Source organism: Aedes albopictus, chromosome 3 (assembly GCF_035046485.1).
Source record: "Aedes albopictus strain Foshan chromosome 3, AalbF5, whole genome shotgun sequence".
NCBI lineage: Eukaryota > Metazoa > Arthropoda > Insecta > Diptera > Culicidae > Aedes > Aedes albopictus.
In genome coordinates, this window is record NC_085138.1 from 436,526,716 (window position 1) to 436,550,665 (window position 23,950).

Below are 23,950 nucleotides of genomic sequence, written 5' to 3' on the forward strand. Positions count from 1 at the left end.
GAACCCGTGAAGGAACTTCCGGAAGAATGGTAGAACTAGGAGTTTTTTTAATTATTATTTTTACACACATTTTATACACATATTTTAACTTACTTGTTGATTCTACACTTGCTAGAAGGAGCTCGTGGATGTATCTCGGAAACAATTCGTGGAGAATCGCAGCAGGAACTTCTTGTGGAATCCCACAAGGAACTCTTGGAGGAAGAACCCAACATGGAATGCCTGTAGGTATCCCAAAATGAAGTCCTGAAGGAATCCCAAAAGAAACTCCTACATAATCTCAGAAGGAACTTCTGCATAATTCTTGAAATAAATTCTAGAAGATAGTAAAAAAAAAACTCCTGGAGAAGTTTTGTATGGAATGCATGGAAAATGCCGGTATGAATTCCTGAACGAATCTCGCAATTAACACATGAGTTAATCCATGAAGGAACTCTTCCTGATAAATCTTTTACGGAACATCAATCAGAAATTCCAGTTGAATTTCCTGGAAGGAATCAGAAGCAACTTTTAGTGTAATTTCAGAAGAAAATCCCAAAGAAAGCCCTGAAGGAACCCCTATAGGAATCCTGGTTAGAACCCATGAAAAAATTGAAGGAACTCCTTAAGCGGTCCCAACATGAACTCCTGGTTATCCTCAGAAAAAAATCCGGTATGACGATGTTTTCTGTATAGGTAAACATGATAGGTCAGAATTGGCATTACTGAAATGTTCGGATTGGCTTGGAATGCTTGGAAGTCATTGCAAACCGAAGAGACAGCAGTTCATTCTAAAACACTACGGCTCTTCCTCTTATTCAATACATGATCATCAGCTCAACTTCTGCATACGGATGGTCTATGGGTAAACAGAAAAATAGTGTAGAACTTTTCCACACGACACATTGTTATTGTAACCGTCATTTTGTACTTCGGAGTTTAATAGTGAGGTTTAAAGAAGACCGAGATCGTTGGTAGTCAAGATACAATTGAGTTATATTTCTCTGAATGTAGGACATATCTACAAGTTTCTCATTATGCAATGTCGCCTGAATGTCGCTGGGAACCCACCTAGTGGGTTCTTCCATTTCCCCGAATACATGTTATATCTACTGACACAACACCTTCCTCCTAAGAAAATGCTTATTCCTAAACATTCTTCTGATATTGTCGTTCACAGTATTTGTTCTAACAATTTCGATAATTGAAATCTTAAACTCAGAGAGCAAACTATTTAGCTTGTGTTTGCAATTATTACTATCAAATTTTAGAGAAGGTAATGCATACAAGTATGCAATTTTAGTTACTATCGTTTTATACAACTTTCACATTTAGCTTTAATAACAGCTTTCACATCTTTAATTAAACACACCGGTGGCTACCGTAGCAGTTCTTGCCCATGTCGGGTCGGGTTCACTTTCCTGGCACCTGACCACTTCAGCTTCTGTAAGTCGATCATCGGTACCAATGCACCGTTTCGGATCGAGGTTACCGGTCTTGTCCTGTTGCCACATCCTTTTGCTGATTACTTTTGAAGGGGTTCTCCAGATATTCCTTCACATGGTCTTCTTCAGGACCACCGTTTCTACGACCAGGGACGTTGACAAGCGACTGGTTCAAGTGCAGCATCCTTTTTCGCCAAGATGTAAATACTTTTGTTGTCATTCAGCGAGTCCATCGATCGAATACAATAAAACCTCTCAAAATCATAAACAGCGAGGTGAGTTACGAAAGCAATACCGTCGCTTACCACAGTTGATTTCTACGATGAGTAACTGATTCACGTAGCCGATAAAAAGAAAATGGTACTCCAAAACAAAAAGAAATCAAGCAACGGTCAAAATGGGGCTAATATTTTTTGTAAATGCCCAATAAAATTACCAAACAGGAACACACAAAGTAAGTTGTCTCAAAAGGTTACATGCACAACAAAATATACCGTAAAAGTACACAACCACTTCCAATAATGTGAAACATACAAAAAAAAAACATCACAACTTTCTCCGCAAAAATCACGCCAAAATTTCACAAAAAAAATGCACAACGGTCGTGAAACAAAAAAAAATAAGAAAGTTGATATAAGTATTTCTTACAACTTATGGTGATAAAACAGAGATTTCTAAAAAACTAGTCATGCAAAAAGGATTTAAACCTAGGCGCATCAAAACATGAAAATCTCTGAGTAAAAGATGAATGCTACTCATCATCACCAAGTCACAATAGGCTATTGTTTTGATTATAAAAATGCCACATATTATATGACAAAAAAAACACAAAAACACAAAACAAATCGTAGCCAAATAATTTATCGTAAAGTTTCACATATTTATCACACTACGACTACACAATTATGCACGCAAAATAAAGCACTTTTCATACACATAATACGAAAATCTTCATCCCCGTACGCCACTATTGTAACCGTCATTTTGTACTTCGGAGTTTAATAGTGAGGTTTAAAGAAGACCGAGATCGTTGGTAGTCAAGATACAATTGAGTTATATTTCTCTGAATGTAGGACATATCTACAAGTTTCTCATTATGCAATGTCGCCTGAATGTCGCTGGGAACCCACCTAGTGGGTTCTTCCATTTCCCCGAATACATGTTATATCTACTGACACAACAATTGTGTCCGGCTTGTTCCCGAATTTGTATACCTTTCCTCATTGCCCAAGGTGATCAACCCGTTTTTTACTTGGTTCGATTCCTCAAAATATGATATTTTGGATGTTTGGCATGTTGAGTTGACAATCAATTTTTACGAATCACTCTTACCTGATTGAACCGTGTTTCCCTAGCGTCTCAATGATTTCTTATTAATAATTAATTAACGGTTTGTTTAGAATAGCTTGTACATATCAAGACACCGTTTTGAATAATCCAATATGAGAAAGCTAGTTCTCCGGATTCACATTATTTCCAGTCGCACTCATCCATTAATCATAGTTTAGTACCAAAAAATACGCCCAGAATCCTGTAACAAATTTATGGCGAGTTTTGTTAAACCCTTTACCATACAAGTTGTCAATTTTCAAGAAAACCCAAGCAATGCATTGAAATACTTCAACCTTCCAGCTTATTTTCTCAACGACAACTTAGGATTGGATTTCATTATGAATTCTAAAATACGGTTTATGCAGGTTATTTTTACCATTCATCGTTGTCACAAAACGCCTCAAGATTTCTTCCGTGTTTAGCTGCTCGCACATTGGCGTTCAGCTTTCACCATATCAGCAGCCAGTACCCAGTGGTATCTAAACTCGTGTAAGCAACCAACGTATGCATGTATGTCGTCGGTGCCTACAGTCCTCCGGCCCGGCGGACGACGTACAAGAACCGTGCAAACGCGTATTATAATATGTCACTTGACATATTTTCCCGTCCACCAGGCACTCTAGCTCTAGCTGGCTCTGGCTTTTATTTTTCCCTCTATTGCGCGCACAAGTGCACACATCTCTTCATTCCAGAGTCGTCGTCGTCGTTGTCGCCATCGTCATCGTCGTAGCAGTGAGTATGATACTCGAGCATGGAACCTACCAGAAGAAAGGAGTAGTAGATGTATCCCATCCACACTCGCACACTAGTACAGCATACCTCAGCGGGGACGACAGCACTACTAGCGAGCGCAAGCACAGTGAGTGTCGTCTTGTGCATTTTCTTTTCTTTCACCCGGCACTTTCCCACAGCCAACGGGCAGGAAAACAACGGAGAACAGAGGTAGGCGTTTTTCACCACCCACCACCACCGCCACCCACCGCTCCGTTTTCATTCAGTTTGTGCTTATTTTCCTTGCATTCATCCTGTGTGGCACACGGTTTTGTTCTAGCTTGACTCTTTCAATTCAGCATTTTCTCCAGCCTTGGCTGGTCCGTTCTGTGTCTTTGACTTTTATTTCCAGTCGGGATTGAATAAGAAAAGTTTTGTCCTCAGTTTGCTACTGGATGGATGGATGGAGGGTGGTGGGAGGAATCACTCACCCGTTCCAGGACCCATTCTCCTTCGGAAGGGGGGGGGTGTGTGCCCTCTTCGCTGCAAGGCTGAGAGCTACATTATGCATATTTGTGTATAAATTCTGTAATATTTATTTGTTTTCCCACGACACATGGAGAAGATGGGATCCGTTGTTTTCGTTGTTTAGCCCCTTCTCTCGACCGACCAATGTTGGGATGCCATTCAGCCCATTTTGCAGGGCTGGCTATTTTTGTGACATTTTCAAGTTTTGCAATGAACGTTATCTGTTTGGGAGACGATTGTCTCTGGTGGTGATGTAATTTGTTTCCATGCTCGTGAGCTGCAGTGGTGGTGTTAGATGTATGGCATACAATGCGTCTCCATTTTTTCCAGTAATGCAAGTAACTTACTGTTGTCATTTTAAATCCTGTCTTTTCTCTTTTTTCTGCTATTATGTACCAATTGTGACATGGACACTGCTTATACGAATACTTCCATAATTACAAAATAAGAGCTTCTTTCTCAAAGTTTATCATTGTTTCAAAGATTCATTCAGGGATTTGCTTGGAAATCTATCCAGGATTCCTTCCAATATTCCTTTCTAGGATTCCATGAACCCTGATTCTATCCATGATTGCTTCTTGAATGATTTTCGGGATTCCTTCTTTAATATCTTTCGGAATTATTCCTCGCAGTCCTTCCACGGTTAAATACTGATTCTTCTTGAATTTTTTACCAACATTCCTCGTGTTTTTTTTTACAAAATTTCTTTTTGAATTAATTTTGAGATATTTTAAAGGTTTTCCCGGAGTTACTCCCGAGATTTTTCAGAATAGATTTTCTCAATAGTTCTTTCCGAGGTTTTCACGGAATTCCTTCCGAGATTTTTCATAAAAGACGGGCTTGGTGGTCTTGTGGCTACCGCTTCCCAGAAGTTCCTGGGATCAATCCCTCACCTGTCCCTTTCCCCCTACTTTGTATCTTTCTATCTCTTTATCTCTTTCTCTTCTCTACACATACAAGTCATCTATATTTACAAGTTCATAGCCGTTTCTCTTCCTTCCAACTTGCCTAGCACAGTGTCAATCTATCCCTATAACGCCTACGGGTTTTGCAATCAAGCGAACTGTGTTGCAATATCTTCAGAGTAATAAATGCACTAATCTATCCTTACGCCTGGATTCCACGCACCAAATGTGTGAGCCCATTGCCAGCCATACCTTGCCAACACTCCGACTTCCGCATGAATTTGCGCAGACGCAGAGGTATATTCGGTCTGATGTGAATACAAATGATTACAATCATCACTTCCTTCCCCTTCCCCACATTGACCTGAAACCTAACGTGGCAGGCGCCATTGTTGCCTAAAAATAGAAGATTACCTATACTCACACACTGAAGATGTCTGCTTAGGCCCCGGCTGATATCTCATTGGTTCCTTGTGTGATTGTAGCTGGTCTGGCGATACTGGAGTAGCATCCACGGGCGGTCAATCAAGCTCAAGCTCAAGCAATTCCTCCCGAGATTTTTCATAAACCTTTGCCAATAGTTCCGCCCGGAATTTATCTTTGGAATTTCAGCAATATTTCTTCCAGAGATTCTCCCGGTTTTTTTTTTTTTCAGAGGTATCTCTTCTGGCATTTGCTCCCTAGACTTCTATAGGCGTTTGTCCTGAATTTTTTTCAGGAGTTCCTTCCGAGATTTCAATCAGAGAATTTCCTGGAGTTCCTCTTGGAGTTCGGCGTGAGATCTTCCGCGGAGTTTTCCCGGAAGCTTTCTTAGTACAGTAGTAGTTTTTTTTTTATCAAAATTTCTCCAGAAATTTTCTTATAATTTTGTTTTCAGTTCTCCTTAGAATCTATGCAGAATTTCCTCTAGGGATTCTCCCAAAATTTCTTTCTTCTTGGAAGATTAGCAATAGACGTTTCTCAGCAATTACATTAAATATTTAGACGTGAAACTCAACTCGTTAAAATTAAGTACATTTTCATATTAGAGTTATGGAATATTGAAGTTGAGTAAAAAACTCTCTAGCTTGGCTTGTTTGATAAGTTGCACTGCAAGCATTAAACGCTCAATTTCTAAAACTGAGATGATCCTTTTCTAAATTCTTTGGTGAAACTGCAGTGTCTGTGGTGAATTTTTGTAGTAATTTTCTGTCTCAACCCTGAAATGTTGGGTAAAATTTAAATTATCGAGAGAACTTTTACGGTAAACTCTAAAAGATCAGAAGAGGATCCTCTCAGCTTAAGAAAATTAAGCGATTAGTGCAGAGCCACTTATCTAGCAAACGAAGCTATTATGGCAGAGGTTTGAAAAATCTTTTGATCATAGTTGGATTTCTGAAATAATGATTCAAGCTTCTTGGCGCGTCTATCGAAAATTTTGTTATTTTATAGTCAAATTTAATAGAATCTCTTGAAGAAAATTATTGGTCAACGAGATTGTGTGCCTCAAATAAACAATTTCATTGATTTTTGACACAGTAATTTTGTAAAATTTCTGAAATTCTTTCAATAAAATCAGGTAAAACGTCCTTGAGCTTTTTATGGTGGCATCTTTAGAGAATTCGATGATAAAAGCTTTGGGTAGAGTATTTATCATAACAAATTTCCAGCCTAATTTCTTTAAAAAAAAACTCTAGTATTTTCTTCAATCATTGTGGAAGAGTTTCAGATTGACGGAATTCCTGAATCAGTTATTATCTGTCGAATCGTGTATTTTTTTCACCAAAAACTTCGATAAAGTTACCAAAAAAATATGTTAACTTTTGTAGTCATGGTAAAATTTCTCTTTGATATCCAATCGGGGAACTCGTTGACAGAATTAGGGGAATCACTATAGAATTCTCGAAAATAAATTTGAAAGTAATTTATAAAAATCGCGCGTATTTTCAGCAGAAATTCTGGGAAGACATCTGGAAGAAGTTTCGGGGAAATCTGCAAAATTCTAGGAAGAGCGCCGTGAGAAATAGCAGAATAAATTCCAGAAGAAATCCCAGTAAAAATACCTCGAAAGCCCGTAAAATACAAGGGGTGAACTCTGGGATAAATCCCCAAAGGATTTCTGGGAGCAATTCTGGGACAAGTTCTGGGAAAGTTCTGGAAGTTCTGGAAGTAACTCCTGCAAAAATCACGTAAAACAACTGGGAGAATTCAGAAGAGTTTGAGATGAAATTCCGGAATAATTTTTGGCGAACTCTCCGGGAAATTTTCCGAGAAAAGCGATATCCTAAAGGAATCCCGGTAGAAAATCAGAAAAAAAATCGAAAAGGGATTTCTTACAAAAAATCACTGTGGGAATTCCGAGAAGAACCTTTAGAAAAATCCTGGTCATAATCCGGGACGAACTGAAGAAGAAACCGTTACAGAAATTTTGGTAGAAAATACGTCAGGAATATTTCAAGAAATCCCAAGTGAAATTTTTGATGGCATTTCAAAAAGAATTTATAAAATCCTTCGTTATGAAATTCTTGATGATTTTCTATCTCCCAGATTTACTTCTAGCAGAATCGTCTTTCTTTCCAGCATACCCATCTTGCCAGAATCATCATCCATCACTAGCATAGTTACAGACGACCAAGAGTTGCACACTGGAACCTCTTTTTATGCACATGGCTGGTACTGCATAAATTAAAAAAGGCATAAAAACAGGGAAATTTATGCATAAATTAAGTTTGGGCTTTAATTAGAGAATCTAGTTCGCCAGAACAGGTCTTGCTCCTTGGCAGTTGAGGTGAGGCTAAGCGGGTTTCCAGAGAGCCCTAAAAGGGGGTTCCAAGGGGCTTCAGGGGCGTTGTTTCGGGGGATTTGAGGCGCCTTTTAAGGGTGTTCTGTCAAGATTTTTTTGTATTTTCATGGCATTACGGGGAATTCTGGGGTATTTTAATAGTATTAAGTGGGTTTCAGGGGCGTTCCAAGGGACTTTAGGGGCAATTCAAGGGATCTCAGGAGCCATTAAAGGGCGTTGCAATAAGTTTGAGGGGCGTTATAAGGTATTTCAGAGTCTGCTCTGAAACTTCCTGAAATGCCTCAAAAATCCCCCTTAAACCCCCGGGGACCCCATGTAACGCACCTAAGAGGCTTCGAAACCCCTGAGAACTCCTCCGTAACGCTTACGTAACGCCTCTGAATCCCCCGAAAATGGTCTGAAACGTCTTGAAATGCCTCCAAAATCCCCCTTAAACCCGATCGGACCCCATGTAACGCACCTGAGACGCTCCGAACCCCCCGAAAACTCCGCCGTAACGCTTCCGTAACGACTCTGAATCTCACCGAAGAGGCTCTGAAAGGTCCTGAAATGCCTCCAAAATCCCCCTTAGACCCCCTCGGACCCCATGTAACGCACCTGAGGGCATCCAAACCCCACGAAAACTCCTCCGCAAAGCTTTCGTAACGCCTCTTAATCCCGCAAAAAATGCTCTGAAATGTCCTGAAATGCCTTCAAAATCCCCCTTAAACCCCCTCGGACCACATGTAATTCACCTGAGAGGCCCCAGACCCCCCCAAAAATAACTCCGTAACGCTTTCGTAACGCCTCCTAATCCCGCAGAAAATGCTCTGATACATCCAGAAATGCCTTCAAAATTCACCTTAAACCCCCTCGGACCCCATGTAACGCACCTGAGAGGCTCCGAACCCCACGAAAACTCCTCGTAACGCTTAAGTAACGCCTCTGCATCCCGCCGAAATGCCCTGAAACGTCTTGAAATTCCTCCAAAATCCCCCTTAAACCCCCTCGGACCCTATGTAATGCACCTGAGAAGGTCCGAACAGCCCGAAAACTTCTCCGTAACGCCTCTGAATCACGCCGAAAATGCTCTGAAACATCTTGAAATGCCTCAAAAAATCCTCCTAAGCCAAAACCTCTAAAAACGCCTTCGTAACACCTCTGAAACCAGCCTAAAATGTTCTGGGACTTCCTGAAATGAATTCGAAACCCTCTCGGACCCCATGTAACGTACATGAGACCTACGGAAACACCCAAAAACGAACCTGTAACCTTCCTTTGCTCTCCTCTGTAAACACCCCTTGGCCACCGTTGCAATAGTTCCCGTCATTATTAAATATTCTTATGCACAATATGGGTTCTGAGTAGCTTTTCCTCTTTTTATGCAGGGCATAAAAAAAGGTGCATAAATTAAAAATACATAAAAATAACATGCATAAAAAGAGGTATACAGACTATAGTACTGTACGGCTGAGGGATAGTTTTCTTCGTATATGATGTTAATTTTTTAATTTATTGCGATGTGTCTGATAATCTCATACAAGAATACAAATCAACTTTTACAAATTATGACTACATCGTAGTCAACGATATTCTGATATTTTATTACGGCGAGCTCAATTTATTCGCGTAAGCGTTCGAGGGAAACATCTAATGAGCTCGCGTAATTGTATGTTGCGATAATTATACGACTTCACTTTTACTTTTACTTTTCTTATTATGCCAATTTAACTCGTATTGGTGAACGAACTTAATCGCTTAAATGTAAAAATAAACTCGTTAAAGTGTGCATACAGTTTCGCATAAGCTTGAATCGCTTATGTTTACTGCGGATGCAGAGCCTAGGAGCTACAAAAAAGTGAACAGCTTCCATTATGCTTACAAAGTCATCATTTTTATTTTGTGATCCCGATAACAGATGTGCGGGAAATAATGCTTCGTCCTTTTTAACTCCAAATAGGGTCTTGTACCATTTGGGCAGGTGTACCTATTTTGGGCACTTGCCGCTATAACTAAGTCAATTTCAAACCGATTGGTTTGAAATTTTGTCCAGAGTTAGGCACGTATAGTATCTAACTCTGTACAAAAATTCAAATCAATCGGTTTGAAATTGACTTAATTATAGCGACAAGTGCCCAAAATAGGTACACCTGCCCAAATGGTGCCATACCCTAGTCTGCATTTCAACAAACACTGAGATGAGTTAGAATGTGATGATAATGATTCAGCTTGTTTCATCAGCAGTGTTGGGTGTTCTTTGTAAAGCGTGGCTTGATAATCCAAGATGACAAGAATCGTTTTCTATTTCGAATATTATTAAGTAGCATAAGATGCTATATTTCATCGCAATAGTACACACCGGAAATCGCATAAGATATTGCTGCAAGTCATATAGCGTTATTATTGTGCCGCAGATGCGCGTATTTCGCCTCCACTTTTGTAAGCATGAGACACTTTTGTTGTATCTCATGCGATGTAACTTTATCGCATGCAAGTATATGTTATTTTTTTTTTCAAATATCATAAACACTGAGTAAATGTAACTAGTGTTAATTTTCATTTATTCTGCCTATTAGCATACCTTTTCGAAATCGCAATAGTTATTTAAATCTTTGGAGTGAAATTCTTAGATTATTGATCAATCACGAAAAAGTTTTGTTGGAAATTCAATGTTATTGCCTCTTATGGCGTTTTTTAATAATTGAATAATACTTCAAGCAATCCTCAATTCTAATCCAATAACTCGTTGAGGTATACTTTGCCAGTAATTTAATACCATCTCAGGTAAAAGTAATAAGGTTTACACGTCACGTAAGCTTCAATTTAGCCATGCAAACTACGTGTTATGATTCCCGAGTAGGTGGAAAAATCTAATAAATAGCATTTTCAGTTATTACTGATTGAATTACTGAAGAGCAAAAACTGACATTGGTTTGATTGATATAAGAGGTAAAAGAGCAGAAATAATAGCTAAATCTAGTATGGAGAAATGCTCAATAATAGCTCGTTATGATATTACAAGATCAAAACAATAGCAGACAAGATTTGTCGACCTTTTTCTTGAAAAAAATAAAATAAAAACTACCAACATCCGGCATCGAACTTACGACCTTAGGATCCACAGGCAGCGATGCTTACCACTCAGCTGTGGCTCATTGTTGTGAATATCATGGAAATAAGAGCATGATGTTCTTCGTTTCTGCAGCTCAGAAAGGGGCACATGGCATTTCACTAACATTGAGCCATCTCTATGGATGTATGTGTTCCACATCGTGCAGAAGAGCTGAATTTGTTCTTATGTAGAAATTTTCAGATATTCCGACAAGAGCAAAAACTGATATCATATCATTTTGAGCTATTCGTGCGATATTCATTATATTTTTGAATAACACATCAAAACCACATCGAGCTATGACAGCAAAAACTGTTCGATTTGAGATATGATTTAGATATTCTCGTCTACCCGGGTTGTTCACATGATAAATCATTAATTTTTACTATATGTCATGCAATCATTCTGATTCATGCTGAATTACATGACAAATAATGTAAGTTTACATAGTATTGCATGCCATTCACATGGTATGTCATGTAAACTTCTGTGATATCCCACGCTCCAATTATGTGCATCATATGCAACAAAATTTTACACTCTTAGTTTTGATCTGCGTACACAATACTAAAATATGAAAACATGCTATTTTTAATACCAGGATAACCTTCTAATACCTTGTATCGGTATGATACCTGATTTCGATATCTTGCAGCTTTGTGGCAGTTATTCGTTTCTGCTCGGGATTGCAGAAAACACTAGCAGCTTTTCATTTCAACCAAGTTCCCGCGTAATTATTCTAACATTGTTACTGATATGTTTTCCCGGCCGGATCTTTTCGCAAAGTACATGTCTTTGACTTTATTTAGCATGGTACACGAATGCAAGAAAACCAAATTGTTCAATTGCCTCTCAATTTATAACTGTACAAATACTCATAGACCACTGGTGCTGAAACGCAGACTTGGGGACGTTACGTTAAAAGGGAAGAAAAAGCAGGAGAATGAATTCCATATAAATCGTATGCTTAGTTCCTATAAACATGGAACAATAATATCCCTTCCTCTCGTCATTTGAATTGCAATACCTTATCCTTCTATAATGATATAGTTATTAGGGTGATACTATGTCGAGGAAAAATCGTTCTGGACGAAAAGCGACGTAAATAAAGATTCAAAAATAGGGTGGTGCACACAATAAATAGTTCTTATGGAACTTGAAAAGGTGTGATAAAAGCACCGTTCAGGGAGGATGTTGTATCAATCATCGAACACTGAAATTGGCTGAAAAATTTTAAAGCTCATACCAAGATTTGGAAGTTGCCTCTAAATTGAGGATCTCCTAAACGCTGTGTGGCTTTCGAGAAGACTGGATCGCATTCTACATAACAATCTAAACCAAAACCCAGTTTCCAAAATCACCCTAGTAAAAATTCTCCTTCAGTTGAAAAAAAAAGTCCTACACAAGCTTCACTTCAGCCTGCATTTCCATATCATTGCAAATTGAAATCACGATTGATTGCAAAAAAGCAAACGTCACTGATCCTAATGACTGCGCGCTCGTAAAAGTGCATTCATCAGACGTTGACGACGACAACGACAACGGCTGCAAAGTGCATCCCACCTCATCCTCCTGCCGTCGCCGTCGTCACCAAAGTCCCTAGCGTGTTTGCATGTAGGTACCCACCTTACCTATACGGCGGCCGGCGACGTGGTGGGTGAATAACTCCGTCGGGCGGCTGAGGCATTTCCAACAGCAACAGCGCCACCCACTCACCCACCGACCGACCGACCGCCGATGGAATACCATTACCGCACATTACCGACTTTGAGTGCGCTTCGGTGGCTGCATGAGAAATGCTCACACAGTCAGGCAGGCAGGCTGCTGCATTCACTTCGATCCGCCTCGACAGATTTTATTGTGCGTGTATCCTGACTCGGCGGGCGAACCGAGCAAGTGACTAAGCATTCTCGTCCCGTCCGTGGGTGGGAGTTAGGGTGGGGGAAATGCACCTGTGCTACTCTCTATACCACTAGTGCCACCGACTGACTGCGCCGGCTAGGATGAGGAAATAGCAGTGAGAGATTTTACCCACTCACCACCATCTCTGACATTCTCCAGCCAGCGCCAGGACGAGGGAAGAATGAGCAGAGCAAACGTCAAGGTATAAATAACAGGTTACAGGCTTTCTACTGGATTGAACGAAGGATGGAATAAAAGAGGTTATACCTACCTGCTGGCGCCAGTTCCTGCCATTGGCGTAGGTTGGGAGTGCGCCTGTGTTAGGGGCAAAAAGGGGACCATGGTCCTTCTATTCCCAGGTAATCCTCACGAGTGTACATTGGCGACGACTTAGTTAATCACTAGTTGTCGCCTTGAGCATGTTTATATTATCTTCTTGTAAGGCTTCATCAAACCTGATCCTTCGTTCGCTCTAATGCTTTACTTCATTGTAATCTTAATGCTTTATCAAGCTAAGAACTATGTAACGATTGGGTCTTTGGTTCGGGATTTATCCGCTAGGTGGTGCCTAGTGTCAAAAATTCAAATACATAGGGTGACGAAGGGTGTTTTCGGCAGGTTTGTTCTCTTCGTCATGGGGGGTTTTATGGGCCGAATTGCATGAAATTTGGGCATATAACTCAGCTTGGTTGGGAAGGATTTAAGGCCAACCCTGAGACCTACAGGTTTCAAAAAAACCCCATGACGAAGAGAACAAAACTGCCGAAAATACATAAGTTCCCCTAATCCTGAAGGAAATTCCAGGAGGTATACATAGAGCAATCCAAGGAGAAAATTCTTGAAGGGACTTCTAGAGAAAACCATAGAGGAATTCGTGGCGCAATCTCTGGAGAAATTTCCGGAGAATTCCCTGCAGGGATTTCTAAAGATTATACAATACTTGGATAAATCCCTAATTGAATTTCTGGAGAAAATCCCGGTAAAATTTTTCCCGAAGGACTCTGAAAAAAAAATCATGTAGGAATTCCTGGGAAATTCTAGAAGAATTACTGTTAGAATTCCCGAGTAAATCCATGGAGAAATCTCTAGTGGAGAAAACCCTTGCACAATTCCTGGAGGAATCCCCAAAAGAATTTCTTGCGGAATTCATAAACAAGTACATGGAGAAATCGTTATAGGAATCCCTGCAGACGTACCACGTGGAATTTATGAACAATTCACTTGTGGGTTAATCTCTGTGGAACAAAACAAATCTTAAGTCATTCCCGGATAAGCCCCTGGTAGAAATTCTTTTGAAGTTCATGGAAGAATCCCTGGAAAAGTACCTGGAGTAATCCTTACAGAAATATCTGGAGAAATATCCGGTGGCATGGGATTCCTGGAGCAGCCCCTGGCTGAGGTCATAGCGAAAAAACTTGAGAAAATTCTTGACGAAACTCTTGGATACAATCTTGAGAAATTCTTGAATAAATCCCTGAATTGATCCCCCAGATGAATCCCTGAACCTTAAAATTACTGGAGTAATCTCATAAAAACCGACTACTCAACACAAATTGGATTGCGATTTCCACAAAGGCAACAAAGAAGAAAAGATTGTAGCATTCTCACACTACATATATTGTTTTAAAAGGTGAAATAGGGTAAAAGTAGTATAGTATAATTTGATAGTTTGAACTGGGCTGTTAACCAAATCAACCAAACGAACCGTGTTGACGTGTTTTAAGGAGAATATATGACCAGAGCCACATATCGAATTTCCAGAACACAAATCTGAAGAATCAACGGTCGGTTTGCGGTGGAAATTTGATCGAATAGTCAGCACCACCAGGTTACCAATCGAACAAATTGTCAGTGCAAACCGACGTCCGGTTCTTCAGGTTTGTGCATAAATGTGAAAATTGTAGAAATGTTAGTACAATAAAAAACCTAATAAATCCACAGTGGTGATGGCGCCGAACTCGTGCCTTCGGAAACCCATCTCAACAAAATTCACCAGAAATCATATTGTTATCTAGCTTTTGATTTTTAAACCTCAAACTCAATCTTGAATTTTGAGCCGCCATCTTGGAATTCGAACCGCTATCTTGGATATTCTGGTCGCCATTTTTGGACTCAAAACACCTTCTCCATTATGGTAACAATAAACCGGGCGTGTTGGTGGAATACCTTCTTCTCTATACCAAATATACCCATTTTACTCAAAAAAGCAGCCGCCATCTTGAATTTTAAGCCGCCATCTTGGATATTATTGTTGTCATTTTTGGACTCTACACATCTTCGCCATACCAAATATACCGATATTGCATGGTTTTTTGGCATAAAACTCCATTAAATAGCTGCCATCTTGAATTTCGGGTCGCTATATTGGATTTCAAGTCGCCACCTTGGTTATTCTGGGCAGAAATCTTCCCTATATCAAGTATAGCCATATTGATTGGTTTTTTTTGTCTTACACTCCATTAAACAGCCGCCATCTTGGATTTTGGGCCGCCTTCTTAAATATTCTGGTCGCCGTTTTTGAACTCAGGACATCTTCCTTGTACCAAATATACCCATGTTGCATGGTTTTAGATCCATCAATAACTGTGAGCCGCCATCTTGGATTTTAGATCACCATCTTGGATATTCCGATCGCCACTTTTGGACCCCAGACATCTTCCTCGAACCAAATATATCTATGTTGCATGGTTTTAGAGCCTTTTACTTCATTAAACAGCCACCATTTTGAATTTTGAGCCTCCATCTTGGATTTTAGACCGCCATCTTTCTGGTTGCCATTTTTGGACTCCAGGCATCTTCCCATACTAAATATACTGTCGCGTCGTTGGGGGTGACAATGGATCAGAGGGGCGAGATTGGGTCAAAACATTATCTGAAATATCTTACCAAATATATTGAATAATGAATCAAAAACTTTAAAATGCTTTCCTCGTATTTACCAGCTGTTTCTGTCAAAAAAATAGGTTTCTTGAGCAGATAAATCATCGAAAAAAATTGAAAAAATGCCACTTTTAAGGCTCGATGAAACATCACACTTTTAGGTGGATTGATACTTTTTAGAATCTCGAATTTATTCTTATCATATAATATAGTATTGCTCTGTTGTCGATGCGGAACAAATTCGTTCCCTTGACCCATTCTCACCCCCTCAAAGGGGTGAGAATGGGTTAATTTTCATAAACTTTTAGTTTTAAGAAAAACTGAGAAACTTCAAATATTTTTTCATCATTTGTGCATGCACTACCAAAGATCACATTCCGATGATCAAAATATTTTTCCATGCAAAGAAACAAAAGTTATTGAACACCCATATTACATGGTTTTAAAGCCTAAAATTCCATCCAGCTGCCATCTTAAATTTCGGGTCGCTATCTTGGAATTCAAGCCGCCACCTTGGTTATTCTGAACTCCATTTTTAGACCCCGGAAATCTTTTTTTTTTTTTTTTATCTGTATTAACGAGATTTTTAGCCCTAGGCTAGTTCATCTCGGGACCCACGCTTTACTTCCCTTCCGAAGGAAGAACTCACATTTTGCGAGTTTGTCGGGAGTGGGATTCGATCCCAGGTCCTCGGCGTGATAGTCAAGTGTTCTAACCATCACACCAGGTCCGCTCCACATCCCGGAAATCTTCCATATATCAAGTATACCCATATTGATTGGTTTTTTAGAAAATCTTGGGTCCAAAATCCAAGATGGTGGCTGTTTAATGGACTTTAATCAAACAGCCGCCATCTTGGATTTTGGACCGCCATCTTAAATTTTTTGGTCGCCGTTTTTGAACTCAGGACATCTTCCTCGTACCAAATGTACCCAGTTACATAGTTTTAGAGCCATCAATAACTATGAGCCACCATTTTGGATTTTAGACCGCCATCTTGAACATTCCAGTCGCCATTCTTGGACCCCTGGACCCCAAATATACGAATACTACATGGTTTTCGAGCCTAAAACTCCATTGAACAACCGCCATCTTGAATTGTGGTCCGCCATCTTGGATTTTAGACCACCATCGTAATGGTAATTTTTGTAATTGTAATTGTAATTTATTTAAGTACGATAGCCTGCTAGTTACAAAACTTATGCTCAGCTCAAGGAACCGATCGTGAATATTCTGGTCACCATTTTTGGACTCCAGACATCTTCCATACCAAACATACCCATATTGCATGGTTTAGACTCTAAACTTTAGAGTTTAAAATTCTTTATACAGCGGTCATCTTGTGGACAATTTTGGACAGCCATCTTGGATATTCTGGTAGTTATTTTTTGACACCAGGCATCTTCCCCATACAAAATATATCCATATTGCATGGTTTTAGCACCTAAAAATCTATTAAATAGCAGTCATCTTAAATTGTAGGCTGCCATCTTGGATTTTAGATCGTCATCTTAGATATTCTGGCCGCCATTTTTGAACTCCAGACATCTACGCATACCAAATATACCCATTTTACATGGTTTTGGAGCCTAAAACTCCATTAAACAGCCGCCATTTTGATGTATGAGCCTGGTTGCCGTTTTTGGACTCAAGATGTCTTCCATACCAAACATACCCATATTGCATGGTAAATTCTATTAAACAGCAACCATCTTGAATATTGAGCCGCTACTTTGAATTTTGGGCCGACATTGTGGAATTTATGGTATCCGGTGTTTATTTTCGCTCAAAACCCGTCGACCTTGCTAAGGTTACACAAATCGGCGCAGTTTGATATGTCGCATTATGGGGCTGTGTTCCGTTTTATATACAGCCAGTTCTACCTGTGCTGGTCCGGATCACTAAAATGGTCATAACTCCGGAACGCTTTAACCGATCCGGACCGTTTTTAATAGACAACAATGCGGTAAAATTCCGGTTCGATTCGTGCTAAAATCCGTAAAATCTGCCAATGGGAAGTGTCTTAAAAGTGAGTGACCTTTTTGTGCACAGACATACACACACACATACCGACATCACCTCAATTCGTCGAACCGAGTTGATTGGTATATGTGACTTGAACCTCGGAGCCTTCTATCGAAAATTCGTTTTTTTAGTGAAAATATAGCCTTTTAGTACACTTTGGTGAACGAGAAAGGCAAAAAAGAAAACGGGAAAATCGAATGCAAGGTTGCATCCCTTATCTCGTCCATCGATACGCCAGGGATCTCCTGCTCCTGTCAAAGGATGAAACATCTTCGTTCGCATCCTTCGTAGGTAGATAGTGGATAAATTGTCCCATACGACAGACACCCCCCGTCGACGACACGACCGGGACGATGTAAAAAAAGTCGTATTAACACGTTAGTCTAGTGTGATTACTAACTGCTGACGCTATCATTTCCTTCTCCCATTTTTTCTATCGTTAGAATCTGCGGGAGTGGGGTCCTTTATGCCACAGAAGCGGCCTTTTCACCGCTACTGCTGCTTCTGCTGCTGCTGGCTGGACCTGCACCTTGTTCAGCAGAGTTCAGCTCAGCTCCAAAGAAACGACCGACGGCAAATGTATGTGTGTGTGTGCGCGCACTGCAAGTTGTGGTCTGCTTTGTTGATGTCGTCGAGGTTCCATGCAAGACATTCTCACACCCACGCGGCTGCTGCCGACGACGACATCGGCGGCTGGTCCGTCTATTGGTATCGGTTGGCGCCCACCGCCGCCCGGGTGGGTGTAAGATTGCGGGAAAACAGGTGGTTTCTGCTCGGAGTTGTTGGTGTAGGTTCGTTATAAAATGATGGCCACAACGACGACGACGACGACGTCGTCGGAGAAGTGCAGTAAAATGAAGAAAAACGAAAAGTCCTCCGTCGTCATCGTCATCGCCGGGGTCGGTCGAATCGGGGGGAGTGCAGCAGCAGCGCATTGTAAGTGAACTATAATCAAATAGATTGTTGGGTTGACGGGAGTTTGAGATCGAGAATGCTCTGGCTGGAAGTGTAGAGAAGATGGAAGCCGGAAAGGGCAGGGGCAAAAGGAACGATTTCCAAGGAAATAATATGTCGAATGATGGAAACCGAGAAAGCAATGTGAAGCTCGATGAAACCCAGAGCAGTTGTGTACGATCCAATTTATATGTACTTTTTCATTTAAAAATAGTCGCTTTCATTAGTTGGAGAGGACTCCGGTCGGATTTCTTTCTTTCCGTCAATGCTTTTCATCGTAACATTGAGCAGTGTGCTTCCTGTTCCGGAGCCAAGCCAGCCCAGGTTGGGTCTCGGGTCGGCCGCGGCGCAGGCAGCGAGGTAAATCAGCGACATTTATAATGGGCAAAAAAATCGTAAGCATTTACCACAGTCGTCCCACCGGAGAGCAAGCAGGAAAATTACCGCTCTGACCCTTCTCTATAACGACGGCGGCAGCGGCTTCGGCGGCGGGATGCCATTAGTTTCAAGAATGTAATTGTACCATCTATCGGCTGTTGCAAAGAAGTACAATGTGGAAAATGTGGAGTCATAAACGAGCGCCATTTTATTGGATGCAAAGTTTCCGGTGGGCTTCCGGTGGGGTTTCATAGCCAATTATGGTAAAAAAGGATCCGTCAATTGATTGACATTGTTAAGATTTTAAATCGCTCTAATTGCGTATACCTAAAAAGTTAGAGGGAAGAAAGACTATTATCTACCTCGTTTTTTATTCCTGTTCGGGTCTGTCACTGCGACCAGTTTTTAGATCTATCGTAACATTACCCGTATCCTTAGTGTAGTGCATGTCGCATTACTCAATTGCCATTGAAGGGCAATAAAGTATCGATTTTGATACAGTTTTTGTTTTGTTTTCCTATGTGCTTCAGGAGCAATATAGAAAACAAAACAAGAGTACTAATAATTGGCCATGCATCGGAAACATAGCATCACCCTTGTTTTACTGCTAAATTCAGTAACAAATTTTGAAAACGACGTATAATCGATGGTGTAGCATTGATTATACGTCGTTTTCAAAATTTGTTACTGAATTCTCCCCAGTAAGAAGTTTAGGAGCCGGGTTTTAACATTAGCAGCAATACCATTCCAACAATGAAAAATGTGTTCAGTAAAGGATTCTAGTATATTCCTTGCATACCAGCACTTACCAGTCTTTGAAGAGTTAGTACATACATGGATCCCTAACCTGATTTGATGTCCTTTGCATCAAGTTTAGCCTCGAACGGCGAGGTTTTTAACTATCTGCAAAGTAAAGTTGGTTAACTTAGTTTTATTCAGAGGTGGGCTTTTACCCCCGGAACAGGGGGTCCGTAGTGCTATTCTAGGCCCTCAGCTACACGGGCATCGTGAGTTAATATAGAGCTTTAATGATTATTGCAAGCTTTGTAATGATTTCATCTTTCAATAAATCATTGATTCGATTTCGAGTAAATTCTACAACGACATCCTGATCCTACATACATTACAATTATTTTCCCTACGCCACATTGAAGATAACACATAACCAAAAATGCTACGCCTTAATACTTCTTTTTAATCCGGATCCTACAATCAGACTATTAGAGTTTCTGCTGGAATATTCAGGGTCTTTTCGAAATCTTATAAAATTGTATCCGATTTTCTCATCCGTTTAGGTTTCATTTTAATTAGGGATAACTGACTTTGAGCAAAACTTCAAGTGTCAAATATCACGCATATCCCAACATTTTCAGCGCTATAAGCTTCAGTCATTTGTTTTCTGTTGTGTAACAATCGAATTGAAGCAGTAAACGCTGAATAAAAGGGAAACTAGTCAAATATAAACCATAAGCTAATACACGACTGCAAAACAAGCACCATATTGCTAGCAAACTGGGTTTTCAGAAATCAATCACTTGTCACTGGGGCTGCCTGTACTGCACTTTATTCCAACTCCAAGATGTTAAAACCTGAACATATCGAATAGGAGTCCCCACTAACAATACAGCTGCTACTATTCAGTACAATTCATAATACTGACAAATCCACAAACCAGAAGCGATTTGAACATGATTGTCAAAACAAACTTTAAGCGGAATATATAGCTACTACACAAATACTTTACAGCTATCCATCTTTGTGTGAAATTATTTGGGATGGTTTATTGCACTTTAATCCAACTTCGTGAGATTTGCCAGAAGATGTGAAAACCGAATAAGAATCCCAACTAATAAAACAGCTGCAACCAATAAACGTACTGTATAAAACGTTTTGTTATGTTGCCAAATACACAAAATAGTAGCGCTTCGTTGCTGTTTAAAGAACACTCTTCCAGCTAGAAGCTGTGACGAAGAACCTGTTGGCAATCACACAGCTTATCACAATAGATCAGAGAAATGGTCGGAGTGATAAGTTACCCTACAAAAAAAAAAAAAAACACACACACAGCTTGTTCAATGTAAACATTATTGTGATTGACGTTTCACAAAATTTTGGAGCAAGATGAGGTTGGCTAAGGTTTATTGTGGCACACTTATGAAGCGCTGTCTTTGAGTAAAACAAAACGGGCTATTTTCTATGCTATTTATATATAGCAGTGTGGCAGCGAGGACATCAACGGAACCAGTGGGACCGGAGATCGGGAGTTCAATTCCAAGTAGCGGCAAGTACTTTAATTAATCAATTTTGGAAATGATAGTTCTAGTTCCACATATATTGCGTCACGGTATCCATAAGCTAATTATATTTAATCGATTAATTTGGGAATGTAGTATAACTATTATTTAACAACTGTGAAAAGGCTGAAAAAGCGCCTTCTCAAGATGTTATTCAGTAAGTGGTGATATAGGAGCCGAGAAAAGAGCTATGACTTGGTGGCATGGAAGCTGCTCGAAAAGCATGTACATGTGGATTAAGTTCGCCAGATTCATTGGTATAGGGCTTGCATATAAGCTTCCGTCCATAAGTACGCTTTGTTGACGTTGACATCCACAATAAATGTTAGTTGGGATGTCAAAGGATAAGCAATTACAGGGTGAAATTAAACGGTACCAAACTGATCAGTGATCACACTCAACCATAGAGATTATTCTGCTTAGAAGGTCGTGAAGTTGGTATAACAAGAATTCTTATTGCAATTCCTACAGTAATTTGTTCAAGCATTTTCCTGGGAAATCACTAATGAATCTCTAACGATTTTTTTTTCTAAAACTTAAACAGAAATAATTTCAAAGATTCCTTCAGAGATTATTGCAAGTTTTTTTTCAGATTTTGAACCAAGGATCTTTTTAAGTATTCTTTTGAAGATTTCTCCAGAATTTTCCAAAGATTTCCCTACTAACAAAAGTAGCTGCATAAAAGCTTATGGAGCAAACGCTTTTGGAAGAAAGCTCGTTTAAGCACTAGCAAAAATGCTAGTTGGGTTCTCCGGAATTTTTTCGATGGTTTCTCCAAAAATTCTTTCAAGGATTTTTCCTGACGATTGTTCCACTAATTCTTCCAAGAAATCATCTGGAAATTTTGCATTATTTTTTCTAGAAATTTTTCCATGTATACCTTTGATTATTCTTGAAATGGCTCTTCTGGGATTTTTTTCGATATTTCTCCAGAAAATCAGGAATGCCTTCAAGGATTGCTGCAGAAGTACTTCCAAGAATAATGGGGTTTTCAAGAACTCATTTTTAAATCATTTATCCAGAAATTCTTCCCAATGACTACTTCTGAAATTTCCAGGAGTTCTTGCAAAAAAATATTTTGAAAATTCTTCTAAGGATTCGTCTAGGATTTTTTCCAAGAATTTCTCCATTTTTTTTAAGATTCCTGTGTCAATCATTAAATGACGCATTTTCTAAGGGTTGCACTAGGTTTCTTTTTAAGGATTCATCCAGGTATTTTTACAAGGATTCCTCCGATGATTTTTCCAGGAATTTCTACAGAATTTCGTCAAATGGATAGTCTAACAACTCCTACAACTAAAATTCCGAATATTCTTCCAAGAGTTAATTCAGGTTTTTTTCCTAGGATTCACACTAAAAAAGTTTTAGTTGTAGTTTTAGGACAGTTTTATTCTGGTGGACCTAGTTTGACAAACATTTACCTGACGCCTAAAAACGTTGTCTTCTTTGACTTCAGGATGTTCTGAGGATTTTACAATTCTCAATATAAGTCGTAGAACACTTCCCATTTCATTGCGAAAGTCTACGGATAGGCGGATATCATTAAAGTAGGATGCATACTGATCACTGTGTAGAGCCTATAGATCATAAATTTCTTAATTTCAAGGTTTTTGGAGGTCCTTGAATATCTGTGAATTTCCTAAACGTCTCTCAGTTACTTTCTGAAGTTCGTGTGGGTGCTTAGGACAAACAAATCTACACCTTGTATGCCTTAAAAACTTTCCCAACCGCACAGATAATGTGACTCAAAATTTAAAATATTTTGGAGGCCTTTAAAAAGTGATTTGCTAGTTCTTCTGTACTTCTCGACGTAATATTCAATAATATACGAAATCATCCGAATTCCAAGTAATAGAGCCTTGCTACGAGGAAGGTTATGCAATGTAGACCTCATCGGAATTGAACTGTCCATATGGCTTCAATATTTTTAGCTCCTAACATTATGGAAACTACAACAAAAAATAAACTGAACCTTAAAATTGCATTGAAAAACATTGATTTTTGCGCCCTTGAGAGCGGTTCGAATTTTTGTAGTAAGCCCCGTACGGGATCATTCTTCTTATTTGTGAATTGTATGGCTAGTTCTTCTCACCTCTGACAAATTGAGAGTGTTGCCACAAATCCTTCCGCAATATTTTTAAGTCTCACAAAAATAAAATTTAGGTCTCACAATAACTTTTGAAAGAATTTCTGATAGAAGTTCTAGGAAATATTCCGGTTTTTTTTTTAAGAATTTCCGGAAGAACATAGGAATTGAAGCAGCTCCCGGATGAATTTTCCGAATAAATCCAGTAAGAATCCCAGAGAAACTTCTGAAAGTATATCCAGATCAATTCCTTAGCAAACTTCTCAAAGACTTTTTAATGGAACTTTTTGAAGAATTCTCAAGGAAACTTCTGCTATAATTTTCGGTGAAATTTCCGGAACAAGTTGCGTAGGAGCTTTAGAGAGATCCTAAATAATTTCCGACAAGTTTCTAAAATTTTTGGAGGATCATCTGGTTTGATTCTCGCAGAAAGATTTCAATATAAAAATTGAAAGAATTTACGGAGGAACTTCTCGAAAATACTTTATAACGAATTCCTAGTGAATATTTGATAGGAACTTCAGACAATTATTTATGAAATATCTGGATTTTCGGAGAAACTTCTACAATAATTCTCTAGATATTTTTGCAGAATTTAGGGAATTTGTGGAAGAATGCTTGAAGGCATGTATTGAAAAAAAAAGCGGGAAACTTCTGA